This window comes from Desmodus rotundus, chromosome 8 (genome assembly GCF_022682495.2).
Source record: "Desmodus rotundus isolate HL8 chromosome 8, HLdesRot8A.1, whole genome shotgun sequence".
In the NCBI taxonomy this organism is placed as follows: Eukaryota; Metazoa; Chordata; class Mammalia; order Chiroptera; family Phyllostomidae; genus Desmodus; species Desmodus rotundus.
The window spans coordinates 44,507,842-44,528,384 of record NC_071394.1 but is presented as its reverse complement, the minus strand read 5'-3'; the positions used below and the strand labels follow the sequence as shown (position 1 = coordinate 44,528,384).

General features: G+C 41.3%; 1 protein-coding gene across 2 annotated transcripts in view; it reads left to right on the top strand.

The window, feature by feature from the left end:
- The first annotated feature begins 14,533 nt into the window (after positions 1-14,533).
- Positions 14,534-20,543, top strand: part of FAM110B (family with sequence similarity 110 member B) — a 150,843-nt gene continuing 144,833 nt past the window's right edge. For both annotated transcript variants that reach the window (XM_045181730.2, XM_045181729.2), the window contains exon 1: positions 14,534-14,872. The gene's annotated coding sequence lies outside the window, so the exon portion shown is untranslated. The remainder of the gene's footprint in view (positions 14,873-20,543) is intronic.

Sequence of the window (20,543 nt, the reverse complement as noted above, 5' to 3'; positions counted from 1 at the left end):
TTGACAAAACTTAATGTGGTAATCGTTTTACAATAGGTACATGTATCAAATTATGCTGTGCCCCTTAAATTTACATACTGCTATATATCAATCATATTCCAATAAAATTGAGGGGAAAAGAAAATATGAGCATAGCCATATTTTCCCAGGGGAGAAAGCAGAAAAAACGGTCAGGCTTGCCCAAAGAACATCTTTGCTTGCAGATTTCCGGTATTTTGAAAAGCCAGTTTTCCTCCTTCCCCCACCCCTTCACAGCCCTGCCTGAGTGATTCCCATCTTATGGGTAAGTACATGAACTGTCATCATAACTCTATTTTCTCAAATATGATGTTTGCATTTATTTATTTATTTATTTATTTCCTTTCCTCACTCCAGGGCATGCTTATTGATTTTAGAGACAGAAAAAGGGAGGAAGAGAAAGAGGGAGAGAAACATCAACATAAGAGAGAAACATCTACCAGTTGCCTCTCGCAGGTAACCTGCAATCTAAGGCAGGTGCCCTGACCGGGAATGGAACCTATGACCTTAAGGGAACTACGCTCTAACCAAGTGAGCCACACCGGTCAGGGGAAATATTTGCATTTAGAGAAAAACAACACCTTATTCATAGGAGGTCAACAGGAATATTTTTGTTGTTTATATTCTAAAATTTGTAACTTTATGTATCTTTTCTAATCCAAGGAATAGTTAGATCTTCTTGCAACCCCCATTTTCATTCTCTCCTGGATTCTGCTGTGTTTTTCCAGGTAGGAAAAGTGATTTGGTGAGTATTGGTAACTGCACTGAGATCGGAGCTTCCCCGGGATGACAGCACTTCCTGGCACTCGGGCCTGCGTTGTCCAGGAAATGCGGCAGTGTGGAGACATTATAGCAGTTCCCGGGGGTGGGAGGTCAATGAATGTAAAGTGACATCGTAAGCATGCCGCTAGCAGAGCTCATTACCTCAGTGAGTATCTGATGAAATTTTTTCAGCTGCTCTGATTTTCCTAAGTGGTATGAGAAATGTGAAAAGGGGTTAGCTACATCCCTTTTTCTCATAGCTTAGTAGTGTCAAGGGACATTAATGAGGAGCCACCCAAGTACCATTAATTGAGCAGGACAATTGATTAGTGTACAGGGAGGTTTGCGTTCTGAGAATTATGTGATCTAATCAAATGTAACACAGAAAGACCTTCTAAGAACAGCATAATTAAGATGTTTGCTAAGTGTTTGGGAATCCAGCCAATCCTAAATTCATAAGAGATTATTATGCTTTATGATTATGAGAAAATTGTGCTAGTGTTTAAATTTTCTACTCACTACTTTGCATAAAACTCCCAACTAACAGTTAAATAGGAAGTTGAGGCTGTCGGAGGAAGATGGGCATTTGCAAAAACACCGTAATTGTACATTGACATTTCTGCAGCCCATGCTAACTGTGTGCATCCATACTTCTGTTTCACCAGAAACACCCAAATGACAACATATGCTGATTTTTTTTCTCTGAAAGATTTCAACATACTGTGATTCAGTCTTCCTATACATCCTCCAGCAAAACTTGGATGAAGCTTTTTGGACTGGGTAGAATGGTGAGCTGTGGAGTAGAGATACTCTCTTCCTCACCTCATTCAGTCTTTTCCTAACCTCCCTCCCTCAGTTCCTCTAACTCATCTATCTTCTTGAAAAACTGGCTGGGACTTTGCAACTGCCCATGTTCAAAAAGGATGTCTAGCCCTGGGTGGCTCAGTTGGTTGGAGTGTCTGTCACCTGTTGCACCAAAAGGGTGTGGATTGATCCCTGGTCAGGGCACATACTTAGGTTGTAGGTTTGATACCCAGTCGGGGCAGGTATGGGAGGTGACTGATGAATGTTTCTCCTTCATACAGATGTATCTCCCTCTCTCTCTCTCTCTCTCTCTCTCTCTCTCTCTCTCTCTCTCGCCCCTCTCTTTCTCTCTCTCTCTAAAAGATCAATAAACATATCCTCAGATGAGGATATAAAAAAGAAAAATAACATAAAAGGATATCTACTTAAAAGTCCTGTCAGTTAGTGGTCAAACTAAACAGCAGAAAAATAAGGCTATGTGTAATTCGTGAGTGAATAAAACAAGTGCCAGTAAATTCAACTACTGTTCAAAATGTTGATCTTTTATCAATTTCGTACATGAAAGAACAATCAAAGGAGAGGTAATAGAGAATACGCTTGACTGACTGTGTGATGACGCAATGGACTAGGAACGTTATCGTACTAAGTGCAGGTAAGATGTGGATGACTAAATGCATGACTGAAAAAACTGAACGTGAAAGATACAGTGACAGAATGAGTGAGAGAAGAATAAGTGGCTGAAGGAGCTAAAATTCATAACTATACCAAAAGCATTCTGACATTTTGTTAAAATTTCCAATAATTTGCAGGTAATTTCATTTTTTTACTGTTGTTCAATTATACTTGTCCCCATATTCCCCCCATTACTCTCTCCTGCCCTACCTACACCCCACCCTCCCACATTCAATCCTTCCCTCCAGGTTGTGTTTGTCCACGGGTCCTTTATACATGTTCCTTGACAATCCTTCTCCTTCTTTCCCCCATTATCCCTTTCCCCCAGCCCTCTGGTTACTGTCAGTTTGTTCTTTATTTCCATGTCTCTGGTTCTATTTTGCTTGCTTGTTTCTTTGGTTGATTAGGTTCCACTTTTAGGTGAGATCATATGGTATTCGTCTTTCACTGTGTGACTTACTTCACTTATCATAATGCTCTCCAGTTCCATCCATGCTGTCTCTTGGGGGAAGAGTTCCTTCTTTCTTTCCACTGCATAGTATTCCATTGTGTAAATGTACCACAGTTTTTTGATCCACTCATTTACTGATGGACACTTATGCTGTTTCCAGCACTTTGGCTATTGTAAATAATGCTGCTATGAACATTGGGGTCCATAGGGTCTTTTGAATTGGTGTTTCAGGGTTCTTAGGATCCACCGAGGATTCCAGCAATGGAATACCCAGGTCAAGAGACAGTTCCATTTCTAGATTTTGAGGAAATTGTATACAGTTTTCCACAATGCCTGTACAAATCTACATTCTAACCATCAATGTACCTTTTCTCCACAACTTCACCAGCACTTGTTTGCTAATTTGTTAATGATGGCCATTCTTACTGGTGTGAGGTGGTATCTCACTGTGGCTTTAATTTGCATCTCTCTGATGGCTAGTGATGTTGAACATCCTTTCATATGTCTATGGGCCCTCTGTATGTCCTCCTTGGAGAAGTGTCTGTTCAGGTCTTTTGCCCATTTTTTAATTGGATTGCCTGTCATCTTGGTACGGAATCAAGTGAATTTTTTGTGTATTTTGGAGATCAAACCCTTGTCCAGGGTATCATTGGCAAATATATTTTCCCATACAGTTGGTTCCCTCCTCATTTTGCGGGTGTTTTCTTTAGCCATGCAGAGGCTTTTTAATTTGATGTAGTCTCATTTGTTTATTCTTTCCCTTGCCCTAGGGGATGTATTGGTGAAAATATTGCTGCATGGAATATCTGAGATTTTCCTGCCTATGTTCTCTTCTAGGACTTTTATGGTGTCACAACTTACACTTAAGTCTTTTACCCATGTTGAGTTTATTTTTGTGTATGATCTAAGTTGGTGGTCAAGTTTCATTTTTTTGCATGTACCTGTTCTAATCTCCCAACACCATTTGTTGAAAAGGCTATTTTTACTCCATTTTATGCCATAAATAGAGTTCTTTTTGGTCCGGTGAAAACGTCTGGTCCAGGGCTTTCGTGTGCAGGGAGTTTTTTAATTACTGCTTCACTTTCACTAGCTGTTATCAATCTGCTCAGGCTTTCTGCTTCTCTTTGATTCAGTTTTGAAAGATTATAGATTTCTAGAAATTTGTCTATTTCACCCAGTTTTCAAATTTCTTGGCATATAGTTGTTTGTACTAATTTCTTATAATCCTTTGTATTCCTGTGGTATCAGAAGAGTTGTAATTTGTCCTCTTTTGCTTCTGATTTTATTTATTTAGATTCTCTCTCTTTTTTTCTTGGTGAAACTGGTTAAAGGCTTGTCAATTTTGTTTATCTTTTGAAAGAGCCAGCTCCTGGATTTACTGATCGTTTGAATTGTTCTTTTTGTGTCTATGTCATTTAATTCTGCTTTTACCTTGAGTATTTCCTTCCTCCTACTTGCTCTGGGCTTTGGGCTTTGTTTGATGTTGTTCCACCAGTTCTTGTAGATGTAGGGTTAGGCTGTTTGTTTGAAATGTTTCTATCTTTTGTAGGTAGGCCTGTATTGCTATGAAGTTCCCTCTTAGGACTGCCTTCGCTCTGTCCCATGGGTTTTGGACTGTTGTGTATTCATTTTCATTTGTTTCCAGAAACTTCTTGATTTCTTCCTTGATTCCACTCTTAACCCATTCATTCTTTAATGGCATGCTATTCAGCCTCCATGGATTTGAATGTTTTTGAGTTTTTTCCCTTAGGTTGGTTTCTAGTTTTAAGGCATTGTGTTTGGAGAAAATGCTTGATATGATTTAATTTTCTTCAATTTGTTGAGGCTTGTTTTATATTCTATCATGTGGTCTATCTTTGAAAATATTCCATGTGCATTTGAAAAGAATGTATATTTTGCTTCTTTGGGATGAAAGGTTTTATATATATATATAACATCAGTTAAGTCCACTTGATCTAGTGGGACATTCAGTGCCACCATATCCTTTGTTTGGAAGATCTACACATTTTTAGCAGTGGGGTGTTAAAATCCCTTAGAATAAGTGTGTTGCTGTCTATATCTTTCTTGAAGTCCTCCAAGATTTTCCATAAATAGTCGCATACTCCTATTTTGGGTGCATATATGTTTACAACGCTTATATCTTCTTGATGGATTTTTTCTTTGAATATTATGAACTATCCTTCTCTGTCTCTTTTTATGGCCTTTGTTTTGAAATCTAGTTTGTCTGATATAAGTATTGCTACTGGCATATTTTTCCTGTCTTTTTGCTTGGAATATTTTTTTCCAACCCTTCATTTTCAGACTGTGTACGTCTTTCATCTGAGGTGGGTCTCTTCTAGGCAGCATATGAGGGTCATGTTTTCTTTTTCATTCAGCACCCTATGTCTTTTGAGTGGAACATTTAATCCATTTACACTTAAGGTTATTGCTGATAGGTACTTATTCTTTGCCATTTTTCTCCTTTGTACCTGTGTTCTTCTCTCTCTCACTCTTTTCCTTCATCTTCTTAAAGCAGTCCCTTTAGCATGTCTTGCAGTGCTGGTTTGGTGGACATGTGTTCTTTTACCCTTCTTTTGTCTGAGAAACTCCTTATTTCACCTTCCATTTTAAATGAGAGCCTTGCTGGGTTAGTAATCTTGGTTGTAGCCCTTGCTTTTCATTACTTGGAATATTTCTTGCCATCCCCTTCTGGATTATAGTGTTTCCGTTGAGAGGTCAGCTGTTAGCCTTATCAGGGCTCCCTTGTATGTTACTTCCTATTTTCCCTTGCTGCCTTTAAGGTTCTCTCTTTGTCTTGGAATTTTGCCATTTTAATTATGATTTACCTTGGAGTGGGCCTCTTTGGGTTTATCTTGTTTGGGACCCACTGTGCTTCTTGGACTTGTGTGACTTTTTCTCTCATCAAATTAGGGAAATTTTCCATCATTACTTATTCAAGTATGTTTTCTATCCCTTGTTCCAATTCTTCTCCTTCTAGTATCCCTATTATACAGATATTATTACATTTCATCTTGTCCTGCAATTCCCTTAACCCTTCTTCATTCTTTTTGACTCTTTTTTCCTTTTCTTGATCTTCCTGGGATTTTTTTTTCTACCTTGTACAGCTCACTGATTCAACCCTCTGCTTCATCTAGCCTGCTTTTGATTCCTTCTACTGTGTTCTTCAATCCATAAATTGTATTCTATATTTCCTCCTGGCTCTTTGTGGTAGTTTCTATGTCCTTTTTCATGCTGATATAGTTCACAGTAAGTTCCTGGTAGCTTCCCTGTAGTTTTTGGTAATTCTGTCTGAGCTCTTTGAGCTTCCTTATAACGATTGTTTTGAACTCAGTATCTGGTAATTACTTGACTCTATTTCATTTAGCATTCTTTCTAGGGATTTCTCCTTTCCTTTTGATTGGAGCTTGTTTCTTTGTCTTCCCATTTTGGGGGAGACTCTTCTAGTTTACCTCTACTACTTAAATTGATCTGTTTTGACTCCCTGTGTTTGCAGTGTGAACAATGGTAGGAGACATATGTGATTTAGTAGTGCAGTCTCCTTGATCTCCTGAACTTGATGCTCTTGGGATGCCCTTTATGCCATTTACATTGGCTCTCTGTCTGTAATTGGGTTTTTATTGTTGGTTGGCTGTTCTTTGGTGGGTCCTACCCTCCAACTGGTTGGCTAAGGGTCACTCCACCCACCAAGTCTTGTATGCTATTGCGTACATATGTGAGAAAAAAACCATGAAGCCCAGGAAACAAATCCACATCTGCAAAAATAACTCCCACTCACAATCTCACTACCAAAAGCAAATGAACCAGTATTAATAAGATTGTAAAGAGATTACAACAATTAAAAAAAAGGAAAATGAATATGAGATGATCTACTGAAAGAAAATTGATTTTGAGAGACCAGAGGGAGGAGCACCAATAAGATCAGGGAATCAGAGCAATGCATGGAGATAAAGTAAAATTTACATCATGAATAAAAAAGGGAATGAAGAAAGCAAAATAGAGTAAGAGAAGGGAAACCTATAGTAGTAAGTTTAAACAGAAATTAAAATAAATAATACAAAATAAAGCGAGAGAAAAAAAATGAAAAAAAAATAAATAATAGAAAAATAGGAACCAAATTGGAGAGAAAGGTCCACCACAGCACTATCAACAACAAATGAGCTCAAATTAATATAGGTGGGATGGGAATAAGAAGGAAGGGAAAAAAATGAAGAAAAGGTTAAGAGATATCTTAAAGAAAGGGAAGTGAATTTGAGATGATAGAAGAAGAGGGAATGCTAAGATTGAGGAATAAAAACCAAGGTAAGAAAAAGAAAAATTAATATTTGAGATAAAAAGAAAAAAGGGCAGGATGAAAGAGGGAAAAAAAGAAAAGCAGGCTAAGACAGGCAAAATTAAAATCTGAGGTGAAAAAAAGAGTTGAAGAGAGGAATGCTAAAATTTGAGATATGAAATACAAAATTAGTGAAGATTTAGAGATAACATTTTAAAAAATGCAACAACAGCTATCCTATCCACAACTAACGAGTGAAGATTGCTAAAGTTGGAGAGAGAACACAGGTATTTTAAGAGTGGGAAAAAGAATGTGAGATGACCATTGACAAGAAAATATTGCAAATCATGGAGAAGACCATGGTGGATTTCATCTCGGTAGCATCTAGTATTTATCATTGTTTTTTGTTTTTTTTTTTCTGGATCTGCCTCTGGTGATGTCAGAAGGTGACCCTGTCTGAATTTAGACAGCCTGTTCGAGACTTCCAGGGATCTACTGTCTAGGGCTGACTCCTTCAGTTGTTAATCTAGTCACTCTGCACTCAGCAGTCAGGCGGCAGCACCACAGGGTGGGGTAGAGTCCCTACTTGGGGAGGGGATATTGCTTCCCCTCAGGCTTCTGCTCCTTGGAGGGGAGTGGTCTGCCCAAGCAAGATGGCTGCTGCCATATGGGGTATGACTCAGTACCAGGATCCCCACTGCTACTCTCTCAGATCTCTCCCCAAAGCTTCTGTCACCAGTCTCTCCTCAAGTGTCTCTAGTGCACTCTGCCCCTTCCTCTGCCAGAGCCCAAGGTAAGTGGATGCAAATGAAAATTTGTGTATTGGCCCTTTAAACAGCTCTTTGCGTCTCCAGCCATCTGTCTCTGGCAGAAAGCACTGCTGCTTTTTGCAGCCGGTTGTTATCTGTGTACTTTTCCAGCTCTGGTGCTTTAGGCTGGGGTTCCCAGCTTAGGGTTTAGACCCCATTCTTCTTAGGGGGATCTAACCGGCTGCTCAAATATCCCTCTGGCACTTCAGCTGCAGCTGCTGCCTATGGGTGCCCAGCCAGCCTTCTCACATCTCCACCACACTTCCTACCAGTCACATTGTGCTGAAGCTGATTCTTCTGTCTGTCCATAATTATAAGGCTTCTCTCTCACTATCCAGTTTTTTGTTCTGGGTGATTTCTCCACAGTTTAGTTCTAATTCCAGATTGGTCCTGGGAGGAGGTTAGTGTAACTTCCACTCACTCCTCCACCATCTTGGGTCTCAGGTTGTTTCTATAAATGTTAGAAATAACCATTGCTAATCCTTCAGATTAATATTGGGTGACTGAAAATAGAATGTCTACATGCAATTCTAAATAGACCTTTACCAAACATTTAGAAACCATAACATACACTTGAAAAAAAGTTCAGAAAATAAAGGTGTTCAATGAAAAAACACCTTGAACCCTAAAGCTCATAAGTCTGTGTACCTACTTTAAATGTGCTTTAAATAGAGGAAAATGGTTACTATGTATCAATACCATCTGTGGCGCAGAGACCTAATATCCCTTTACGTGTCCTTTTCTCTTTTTCTCTCCAGCTTATCTATTTTGTTCATTAGCATCTCTACTATGTAATGGTAGAAAGGAGGACAAAAGTTAAAATTAGTTCATTTTCCTGGCTACAAATGATGTGGTTTAATATTTGATTAAGAAGAGGTTTGAATGAAATGAGAGATTTCAGTTATTCATGCCACCTCTGATTTTTGATTCCAGGAAAACTGAGAATTAGTGAGCTCTGCACGAAATAGATGGATTATATTTCTCTTAAGTAAGTAGCTTAAGTTCACCTTGTCATAAATAGTTTAACAATGCTCCACATATTTCATACATTATTTCACTGTTTATGAGAATTCAAAAGGCATATATATTAATCAAATATTCCACATACTATGCAGGCAAATTCTGACAACTTAATCCTTTTGAAATAGTTGAAAATCTGGAAGTAAATGAAAGTTCTGAGCCAAATAAAAATAAGGCCTCATGTATTTATTTCATAAAAGCAGACACAGCATCTCAATTCTGAAGCATAGATGAGTTTTATAGCGGGAAAGGACCTGAACAGTTTCATATCCTTTTGCACAATTAACTTGTTAGACGCAGTATATGGTGATCTCGAGTTCCTCAGAAAACTTTTCATTGTGTTCAGGTCAATAATAGAATAGGAAAATCAATTTGGTTCAGTTTAGTTCAATTAAACAGACATCACCTGTGTGCCCTCCATGGTCTCAGTGCCTGGGGAGCAGTCCTTGTTATTCCTTGTAATTAATCACTTCCCCTCCCTGGTTCCAACTTCTTTATCTGTGTTCTTTATGGTAGAGTTTCCTGCTTCTGCTAAAATTGGAGTTGACTCACCTTCCCCTTTGTCCTTTCAGCTTCCCTAGCACTTTTGTACATAATTCCCCATGTTCTTGTCCCATTCCCTATTTCCTGGCTGCGCCCTGACTGAGGTGTCAGTTAAGGACAGGTGGTGGTAATGAGAATTAGGGGCCCAGGAGATAGCCAAGTAGACTATATATTTTTTATTTTTACCTCCCAATCCCTTGTAGTCTGTTAATTATATACATTGTATAAAATACAACATAATGTCCTGGCAATGTCAAATTGGTATAAAAACTTCTAAACACAAGTTTCCGTTTTCTAGACTTGTCTCATCCTAGAGCAGTAACAAGCAATTAAAGGCCACTGCTGGTCCACAGACAGCCCTTTGAGTAGCACTAGTCTAGTCAAGGGCTAGAAAAAAGAAACTCTCTGAGATCAGAAAATGAGGTGGGTGTAGAGATCAAAATTCTGGAGCCCCTTGCAAACCTGTGGCAGTTGGAGATGTGGGATTAGGAAAAAACTCACAGAGAGAGTGCACAGGCAGAGATAAAAGCAGGCTCAGGGTAGAATGTCAGTGAGCACCGTAATGTGGTCAACAGCAAGCAGATAGTTGAGGGAAACAGGAAATGAAGGTAAGAACAGAGAAGGCAGATGAGAGAGAAGCATAGGTTCCGTGCAGCCCGCCATTTGGGTCCATTGAGGTGGGCACCTTGCCCTGCATGCCAAAAAGAGGCACTCAGCTCAGTGTACTCTGCTGATTAAGGCAGGCCACAGTGGACTAAATGTGTACTCCCAAATTCTCGCATTGAAATCCTATCCCCTTAGTGATGTTCTGAGTAGGTAAGGCCTTTGGAGGTGATTAGGTCATGAGGGTGGAGCCCTCATGAATGGGATTGGTGCCCTCATAAAAGAGACCCTCACAGAGCATCTTGTTCCCCTCCCCTTTTTGCCACATGAAAACAGCGAGGAGGTGGCCGTCTATGATCAACCAAGAAGCAGACTCTCACCAGACGTGGAATCTGCTGTCACCTTGATCTTGGACTTTCAAGCCAATACGTATCTGTTATTTGTAAGCCACCCGGTCTACGGTATGTTTATGACCACAGCTCAAACTAACACATGAGCACATGAATGTATTAATGTTTTAGAATGACATCAAAACAGTTAACATAAGGAGTTGGAGTAACTTACTTGAGGAATCCAGTCACAGACTACACTGCCTTACTAGGTGACACAACTATGTGAAGCATCACTGTCATATCAGAACTTGCCACAGTGATGGATTTTTTTTTTTTTTTTTTTTTTACTTATGCCATCTAACAGGATTTAGCCAGCCACATGTAACTATTGAGCTCTTGAAAAGTGGCTGGTGTGACTAAAAAACTGAAGTCTTCCTCCAATTTAATTTTATTTAAGCAAAAATAGCCACATGTGGCTAGGGACTATCTGACTAGATAGGTGATTCATATGATTCATACGTAGGCAAGCTTGGTTTAGAGTAAAAAGACATATAAGCTTTGGGGTCACATGGTTCAGCCTTTAATCCTTTAATTACTAAGTCTATGACCTTAGATTGTCATTCATCTTCCCTGGGCCCAAGCTTCTTGTTCATAAAATGGGGGTCATATTTATGTTTAGGGCCATTGTGATGACTAGAAATTAGGCCTGTAAATTGCCTAACACAGACCAATAAATGATAGCTATTACTTAATATTAAATAGGTCAGTATTCATGAACATAATTCAATTCCATTGCTCTGATTCCTCTAATCATCACCATTAACATGTAATAAGCTATGAAATATGCAATAAGAGATAACCTTTGGGGCTGTAGCCTCCAGTGGAGTAGCTCCTGGATGGCTTACTGTAGTAACTTACAATGTTTTTCTAGTTAGTGATGCTCTTATCTCAGCCTTGCTCTGAGCTGTCCTTTCTCAGTGTAATTGTTTCTGGCAAATCCTCCCCCTTCTCCTATGGAACATTCCTCAATGCTCTTTCCATAACCTTGGGAAGAAGAGAAGGCTGTTCAGGGAAATGACACACTGAGCTGATTCAATCACTAGCTTTAATTTCAAATACAATTTTAAGTCAATGGTGTCTGATCAGAAGGTTTCTCAAGCCTTTTTCTGGGGAATTAAGAGCAGGCATTCACAGACCTTATTTACCTTTACCCTGGCTAAGCATCACAATATCTGGAGGAAACTTTAAAAAAAATGCAACTCTATCCCTCCTCTCCTCACCCCGCAGACCTGGCATTGTTAGAGGCACTCCAGGCAATTCCATTTCCTGGCTTGAAAACTACTGGCGAATACAACTGGCGAATGCCATGTTTCCAAGGCGAGTTCCAGACAGGTGGGGTTGTTTGAACCCAGATTAACTTTGAGACTGTTAGGTACGGAAATGGCACAGACATCACACAGATCCAGCACGTGGATATTGGGGAACTCTGGATATTTGACTAAAATTTGCCCTGGGAAATCATAGTCAGTCATTTGAACAAGTGTCACTCGGAGCTGGGCTTAGATTCCAGAACTAATTTTTCTTTACTTGTCCTCCTAAGTCACCGTGTCATGTTTCTGGAGCTGGGTCACCTCTTATGCTGTTCTTTGTGAGGCTCAAATTTGCTCATAATATTCAGGCTCCGGCAGAAGTAATGCCTGCTTGAGTGTGGTTGGTACGGTAATAATATGGGTGTAATAATTTATAGTTTTAATTTGAACATTTCACCTAAAATGTCACGTGATGTGCTCGAGTGTGATATTTTGTTACAGAATTATATGCTTATGATTTTGTAATAAAACAGGGCATTATTTGTGCCGGACCCTGTATTATTATTCAGCTCATGGGCTTTTTTATACATGAAATTTGACACAGCTAGGTGCATACTCGTCTGAAAAAGTACTAGTGAAAACTCTGAACTGGTAACCTACTTTCCCATAAGAAACCGCGCCTGCAGTCCGAGGATCCAGGCAATGCCCTTAGGACCGTTTGTCAGGCCCACCCCGACAGCGACACTCCCAAGGCTCACAGTGACTGAGTGTGGTTAAGCAACATACCCAGCAGTGTATGGATGCTTGCTAGGGAACTAGTCAAACAATGTTACATACTTTTAGAGACAAAAATGTCTGTGAAACAAAAGAATTTCAAGCATAGGCCAATGGCTTACTCCTGAATAATACTCAACACAACAAAATTCCAGCACAACAAACCAATTTCAACAATTCCTGAAAGTCTGTAAGCAGGTCATATAATTTTCAGCTCAAAGAAGAGGAATTGTCCTATATCAGCAAATATTGAAGATTGTGAAGGCACGTTTAGAGTATTTGATCCGATTAAAATTTACTGAGATGTTCTGGTTTAGACGTTTTATTGCTCTCTCTTCAGTTCTCTGACCACATCTTTTATTAATTCTGGGTTTTGGCGAAGGCAATATGAAAATGTTAACTCTACACTGGGCAGTAGTAATACCCTAAATGAGAACCTTAATCCTATTAAAAGTTAGGGCTTCCTACTAAGTGACCTCCTTGGCATATACTTTATCATGAAGAGGTAATTTAAATGAAAAAGAAGCTAGAAGTCATTTCTGATTTTCAGAGCATGGCTCATATGGGAATCTTTTCTGGCTTTATAAGTGAGTAATTTGGAAAGAAACATAACTCAGAATAGCATAAGCTAGAAAGACAATTTATTGGTGCATTACCTTGGAAGTCCAGGGGTCCTGACTGGTTTCAGCGATGGCTGCCTGGAGCGGGCTCATTAATGTCACCAGGGCTCTTTCTGTCTCTATTGCTCACTTGGCTTTCCTCTCTAGGCAGCTACCTCCAGCTGCTGCAGGCTTACAGGGCATGGTCTCAGAAACTGCCATAACAGTTCAAAAAAAGAACCCCCATTTTCCCTCCCCTTCTTTGTGCCCAGGACTTGAGATGCTTTCTAATTGGCAAGCCTGAGTCACATGGCCCTGCAAGGTAGAGGTTTATCACACCCCATAGCAGGGAGCAATTTTCAAAGGAAGAGGTTGGGGCAAAGAATTTTGAAAAAAATATTGTCTACATTAGAGTAAGAGAATTTGGTTGCATTTGCTATGAAATGATAAAAAATAACTTCATTCTGCCGTTAACATGACTTGTTGGAGTTGAGGGAGACCACAACATAATCCATGGTCACATGGAATGCATTAGTATGCCACAGGAAGGTTCCATTTAAAACCCAGTATCACGTCACTTTCTTACAACGGTCGTCTTGTAGATAGCCAAAAATTTATTACGGAAGTCGGATTTTATTTCTTTGATAATTTCTGAACCCGAATGAAACAACAGTCATACAATTTGGATATAGATGATATTTCTGAGAAAATAGAATGAATGCAATTGTATTTTAAATGTACTGAAAGTATAAAAGAAATCTTTGCTAAATATTTTAGAGAAGGAATTATGCTGTGAGTTCCTCTCATTCAACCATTTTGATAAAAATGGATTTCATCTTTTAGAGTTCCCTATAGAAAAAAAAAACTGTACTAGAATGTATTTAGTCGTTCTAAAATAGCAAAACCATCTAAAAACCAACCAAGTCATTCAGCAAATCTAAAGGAAAAGCATTAGCAAACCATACATTATGAGATGAATAATGACGCACTCTAAAACATTTACTTAATTTTGAAACATCGGCTAGCTCATACTCTAGGGGCAGCATATCCATCCTGCCTGAGACTTTTTTCTATATTCTTTACTCGAGTCTTAAAAATGTCTTCAGAAATTAAATCTACAAATATTAAGACGGCCCATTTAAGTGTATGAAAGTCAGCAGAAAACGTTGTCAGGCACCAACAATCATCTGGGTGGGTTGACAACCTGGTGGGACTATCACAGTCACAAAACAGGCTCTATGTCTTGGTGCTGAGTGTTCGAATCTTGGGCTTCCTGACAGTTGAGATCCAGGAGATTCTTCACTGGGGGGGAGTAGGGGTGGGGATACTGGAGGGGTTTTGGAAATAGGCTGGATGGGTGTGGGGGGGGGTTTGGAGGTGGAAGAGTAAGGGAGGAATATGGGGGTGGGAGTGAGGGGAGGGGATGAAGATGAGGAAGGGGGCAGGGCTAGAAGTGGGGATGCGGGGGCTGGGGTGGGAAGTGGGAGGTGGTAGGGGCGGGATGGAGGCGGGGCTGTACGCTCCTGGGGCGTGCACTCAGCACAGGGACACACGCTCTGGGCCACAGCAACTCGCTTCAAGTTCCCTCCCTCGCTCTCCCGGGAAGCCTGCCTGAGTCCTCCCATTCGGTGCAGACCGAACCATCGCGCGGGCCGCCTGCTAGCCGGGGCTCTCCAGGGCCTTGCGTCCTGGGCCCGCTGGGCCGGCGGGGTCCACTCTCTGCTCCTGGCCCCGCTGAGTTGGAGGCGAGGACTAGGCGGCCCCTGCGGCCCGAGCTCGGCCCTCCAGAGGCACCGGCAGCCTGGATCCCGTCTCTCGCGGGCCCCGACTCTCCCTCCCCGTCATCCCTGGGAACCTGGCGCCAGGCTCGGGCTGCACTGCCCGGGACTGGGGAGAGCAACCGAGGTAAGACTGGGCGGGTGGACTGGTAGGGGGACTGCGCAGCGCCCCGATTGCGGACAATGCCAAAGCCGCGCGCAGCTGGAGAGTAGCCGGGTCCGCCCCTGCAGCCCACTACCCGGCCTGGGTCTCCGTCCATCCTGGCCTCAGGGCCGCGTTGGCCCAGATGGACACAGGACGGCTTTCCGGGCTGGGAGGGTGGGCGCGGTGCCGCTGTCCTCCCTGCGTTCCCGGAGCCCCTTGCACGCTCCGCTTCACGTCCCCTAGTCTGCCAGGGGGAGACTGGGCAGGGGCCCCGGGAACAGCGCGGGGACTAGCTGGCCGCCCAGTGGAGTGGGGGCGGGCTTGAGGCGCAGGAACGGTGGGCTCCGAAAATGAAAACGAGCAGCTGGTTACTGCGGGAGGTGTGGGGTTGGCCAGGGACTCAGGCTCAGCGCAGCCAAGTCTCCTGGGAAGGTCTCTAACCTCGGGTGCTAAGTAATTTGGGGGTGTTAGTGTGTCCTGATCACTGGCTGGGAGTCCTTGCAATAATGTAGATTCAAAGGCTCTGAAAGTTTGCTTTTGGTTATGCCCACCATCTCCAGCCTTGGTATCAATTGTCTCTACTTTCTTTGAAAGCATACAGATTTGAACTAGAATTTAATTATCCTTGGCTCGCGCGTGCCCCCATCACCCAGCAGAGCTCATAACTTGGCAACAAAGCGCGTGCAGGCTGTAAGGAAGCCCTGCTGCTCGCTGCCCAGCCTAGCGCCCTCGGATTGTCGTCAGAACAGGAGCTGGACAGTGTGAGTGGCGGTGACAGTTCTCCCTGTCTGCAGGCTTGTGGGGAGGGAGGGAGGCGGAGAGAACTTTGCTATATGCTTAAATTACCCTGGAGAGTGGAGAGAAAGCACCTGGTGCCCGGCTCTGTAACCCTTTCCAGGTATTACTCAGGCTTGGAGCCACCAACATGCGCAGGCTCTCTTTTCCGCCTGAGAAGGCTAACTCTGGGCTTTTCCTCCCAGCCATGTCCTGTGCAAACTCTGGCACACAGCTGTGACAGCGTTGCATGGCTGGCCTTGTAAGCACTACAAAAACTGGACTGTTTTTGAGAGGGGAACATGATAGTAGAATAAGCATCTTTGCAGTATAAATTAGTATGCCATCCATTTTCTTTAGTTCCCCTCTTAACATGGAAGATATTTATTTAGCACACCCCTCTCGATTTACACTTAGAGTCATTCCAAAGAAAATACCTGCATTCACTTGTACTTCTTTTGTGATCCCACAACCCCTGGTTTTCAGATGAACTATTTATTAAGCACAGTTATTTTAACATAAGGGCAAGTTAATGGTCAGCTAAAATTCCTTGTCAGTAGGAAATGTCCCATTTACCCTATGGTATTTAGCCTATGGTGTCATTATAGATCATACAACAGTAAAGTCCCTATTTGAACAGGGAGGTGGTGATGCTTTGTTAACCTGATATTCTGTAAAGGGCTTAGACTGGTGCCTGAAACACATTACTGGGTAAGTGTCACCTAGTTTTATTTTTAAGTTTTAATTTTTTATTATCAATCTATGTGTTTCTGTCTGTTTGGAAAATGGATGTTTTTGTTTTTGTGTTTGAAATTCCAGATCTTTTAAAATCATGGTCTATTTTAAGCCTGTGGTTTAATTTTAGATGAGAACTGAGGTTGAGTTGTTGTTTTGCTTATGACTGACAAGCTGTTTGGTCTATTGTTATGCAAGGTGAGTTGATTTAGGAAATCTTGTGTAGATCTGCCAGGGTCAGACTACAGCCCTGAACCTGGTCCTTCAAGGAGACTAATTATGTAAAAAGAAGCCTAGCCTTCAGGAGAAACCTGGGCTATTGACCCCACCCCCCAACTCTCTTCTTCTCTAGGTTCAGAATAATACTTCCAATTCTTAGTTTAAAGAGCCCTGTTGACTCAGCAGTTAGGTAATTCCCACGGTGTTAAAAGGTAATAAAAGGTAAACATGTACACTTTATGTTCATCAACCAGAGCATGTAATTCTTATTCGTGGTCAAAGTCTTCAGGGCAGTATTTATAGCCTAAACTAGCTAAGATAAGAAAAATTAAAACTACCTACTTGCCATGAGTCAGTAACCAAAAGCTCATGTTTGTTGCCTAGATATTTTAAAAGATTGTCAGGAGTGTACTTTCATTTTGAGATTTTTTTTTCCCTCTCCGTTTAACTGTGAAGTGACACCTTTTTTATTCCTGAACAGTTTAGTTAGCTAAGCAAAGGCATGGTGTTAACTCTCGGGTCCCTGCAGAAGCGAAGCTGCTGTAGGCCCTGGGCGGCAGTAGGTGGCGCTGTGGGTAGTGCTGGTGGCGGAGGCACAGTGTGCTGGACAAGATTTTGGAGGGGTCAATTTAGCAACCCACAAACTTGCCCTCTCCCCAAATGTACTCTCACCCCAAAGAGAACATGTAACAGTCTTTTTAGGAATAAACTTTCAAAAAGTTTGTTCTTTGCGTTTTCAACTTTTTAATACTATTTACTTGGCCAGATTTTTCTCTCTGAAAACCATAGTATTCCAGGTGTTAGACAAATACTGCTCGTGAAAATACCGTTTAGTCAACTGTGCTCTTACTCTCATTTCCCCACAACGGAGTAAGAGTAATCGTTCTGAGCCTAAGGGATCCCCACTAACCTGGACTTTGTCTTTTTTTTTCACTACTTCTAAGAGGGAGAAACAAATGATGAGAAGCCTGCTGGCATCATGACTAAATTAAATCATTTATTCTGATTTTTATCACTTTTCTGACTCCCCATATGATGCAATGAGGATTGATATTCAGGTCGAACCTCTGTAAAGCAATGACTCATCCAAGCAAAGTATATTCATTCTATTTAGCACAGCACTGAGGGTAGAAAGTAGATACACTCAGAACAAGGGTTTTCTGGATTACAATCAGTTATCTCTGTGGGCCAGCACTGGGACTTGCCTAGCCCTGGGCAGTTGACACAATATTCTCTTTACTCCTCTAACACAGAATGGTTGCTGCTGTCTCCTTTCTGTAGCTGAGGTGAAGCGACTTGGCTGAACCATGCAGCTAGTAAGTAGCAAAGCTGTGTCTTCACCAGGTGTGTGTGCTCCTCTGGCGCCCATGGCTCTCTCCACCTTGCCATGTGGAATAATCTATGGTTTGCGCATATAGGAAGCCTTCACTATATTCCTTCTGGGTTTGGTACCAACTAATCTCTTCTTCATAACTCAGTGACAAGCTTTGAAATTCCTGGGTAGCATTTGGTCTTAAAAGAGTCCAAAACAGGAGAAATGGAGCTGTTTAGATGGTAAAATTTCACAACACCGTGTTAAAGATTGCTTATTTTAGGAGAGTTGAGGAGAAGGATGGTGGGTTAAGTCCTTCGAACCATGTAAAGGCTCCGTGCAAATGGCTTAGATTATGAAGTGATAATGTTGGGTCTGTTTCTGGCCTTGCTGCTCAGGTGATCTGGCAAAAATCCTACCGCTCCTGTACCTCTGTGGCTTTTTTCCTTTGGGTGAAAGGACGTTTATCCATTGTGATCACTTACATACATCAGAGAGGATCATGATGATTAATGAAACATTGGCTCACAACTCCATTCTATGTATTTGTTGTTTTTTAAAGTGTTATACTTTATCCAGAGCCTAATTTATTATTTTTAAATGGTAAACTTTTTGCTGTTCAAAACATTATAGAAATACCCCCCAAAATATTTGAGAATTGTTCAGGAGAAAGTACAAACTATGCCTAAAATGTTTATTAAAGAAGCTAAAGGGAGCACTGATTCTGAACTTTGATAGGAGAAGATATGGGATAATTTGCATGGAAGTTTCGGAGAATAGTATTAAGAAATTTAGTAGTTGATTGTTCTTGGGTGTCATCAGCCAAACAACGAACAAAGATGACTGAGTTGTCAGTAAGGCTTCAACATTGTTGTGGAATACATTTTCATCCTGTTTTTAAACCTGACTTTTTATTCTGGTTGATCTTTTGTGATAAAAATTAATAAACTTAAATCATGCGTATTCCTATTTTGACACCTTTGGTTTTTTCCCTACTTGTGAGAAAGGACTGTGTGCGATTTTTTTTCATTTTTAACATTTTACAGTTTGAGTCTCATAAGAAGATTCATGTACACACAGTGTTGAAAGACACAAGCCTTGTTTTTTTTGGGTTGTTTTGTTTTTAGGAAACTGGAGTCGATGAAACAAATTCCTTCCTTTTTTTCAGTATGTTTGGTGATAAAAATAGTGGACGTGTGAATGATTCAACAATTTTAAACTGGTGTTAAACCTGGGGTTTTAAAATTGTAAACACTTAGGGGGAAGTTCAAAAGTGAATCCTAAGCGAAAGGAAGCAATATGTCATTTGGCCAACAGGTTTCCAGAGGAATTATAAGAATACTGTGCTGTGTTTTGTGTCTCAGAGCAAGATCAGTGGGTTTTGAAATTGTCCAGCTCCAGACAGAGCTTTTAAAAATATAATTCAGAGGCATATGGGAAATTTTTGAGTGGTTATGTTGTAATGCAAAGCATTTTTTCCACTCATAGCCCCATGAGAAGTTTGTTTTTAGGGGAAATCACAGATAAGCTTCAGAATAATCATTCTTGCCATCATTTTATGTGAAAGAATGTTTAGTAGTTTCTTCTATAATGATTATTATATTAAGTATATTTATAGAGGATTCATTATGTGCCAGGTACTAGGAATAAGCAGCATCCAGGAACGACAAGGCCTCTGCCTCATTGAGGATTTACTATGTAAAGTGGGAGGAAAAAATGATAATAAAATAAATAAACGACAAGCTAGTTTAAAGCAGCTGTAAGTGCAGTCAAACATGAGGGTGGCATTCCAATCTGGACTGTGTGGTTAGCAAGGGCCTCATGGAGAGTGTTTAAGATGAAACTTAAGAGAAAAAAAAGAGGCAGCCCCTACAACTTCCTTGGGCAGAGAGGACAGCATGTGTCAGGGCCCTGGGGCAGGTAGAACATTCCTTTGTGAGGAGCAGGAGACAGCAGCAGGGGACCCAGGTCAGCAGGGCCTTGGAGGCCATGGGAGGAGTGTCTGTTTATTTTGAATGTAATAGGAGCCACTGGTAGGTATGATGTAAGGAGGGCCAGGCTCTAATTTTCAGAACTGGCAGCTCACTCTGTCTGCTTTGTAGAGAATGGATTACTGGGAAGGAGTGGAAACAGGCAGCTGGTTAGGAAGCTGTTGTGGTGACCAGTGCCAGGTGGGCTACAAGGCAAGCAGAGGAGGTGGAGAGACCCTGATGTTTGCAGGATTCTGAATCCTGCAGGATTCCTAATCCCTCACAGCCTTGATCTTGAAGTGCATCATCATTATTATATATACCACTAAGAAAGAAATGTCAACTGATGGTCACTGGTTCCAGTTCAACACTAACAGGAGTCCCCAGTTTGGGGTGTGGTGAAGAAAGAAGCTTTACTCAGTAGGAACAGCTTAGTTGTGATAGAGCACAGCTGCAGGACAGCATGGCTATGCAACAGTTTGATCGTGTTACAGCTCATTAATGAGTCAGAGACATGAGTGCCTGTTCGGAATGGGTGGCAGACCACCTGCAGGTGGTTAAAAGCTTTGTTTCCCTCCGTTGCACCAGGGCAGGTAGGTGAAGGCGTGCTCACAGCCATGGGGATTCCAGGCCAGACACTTAG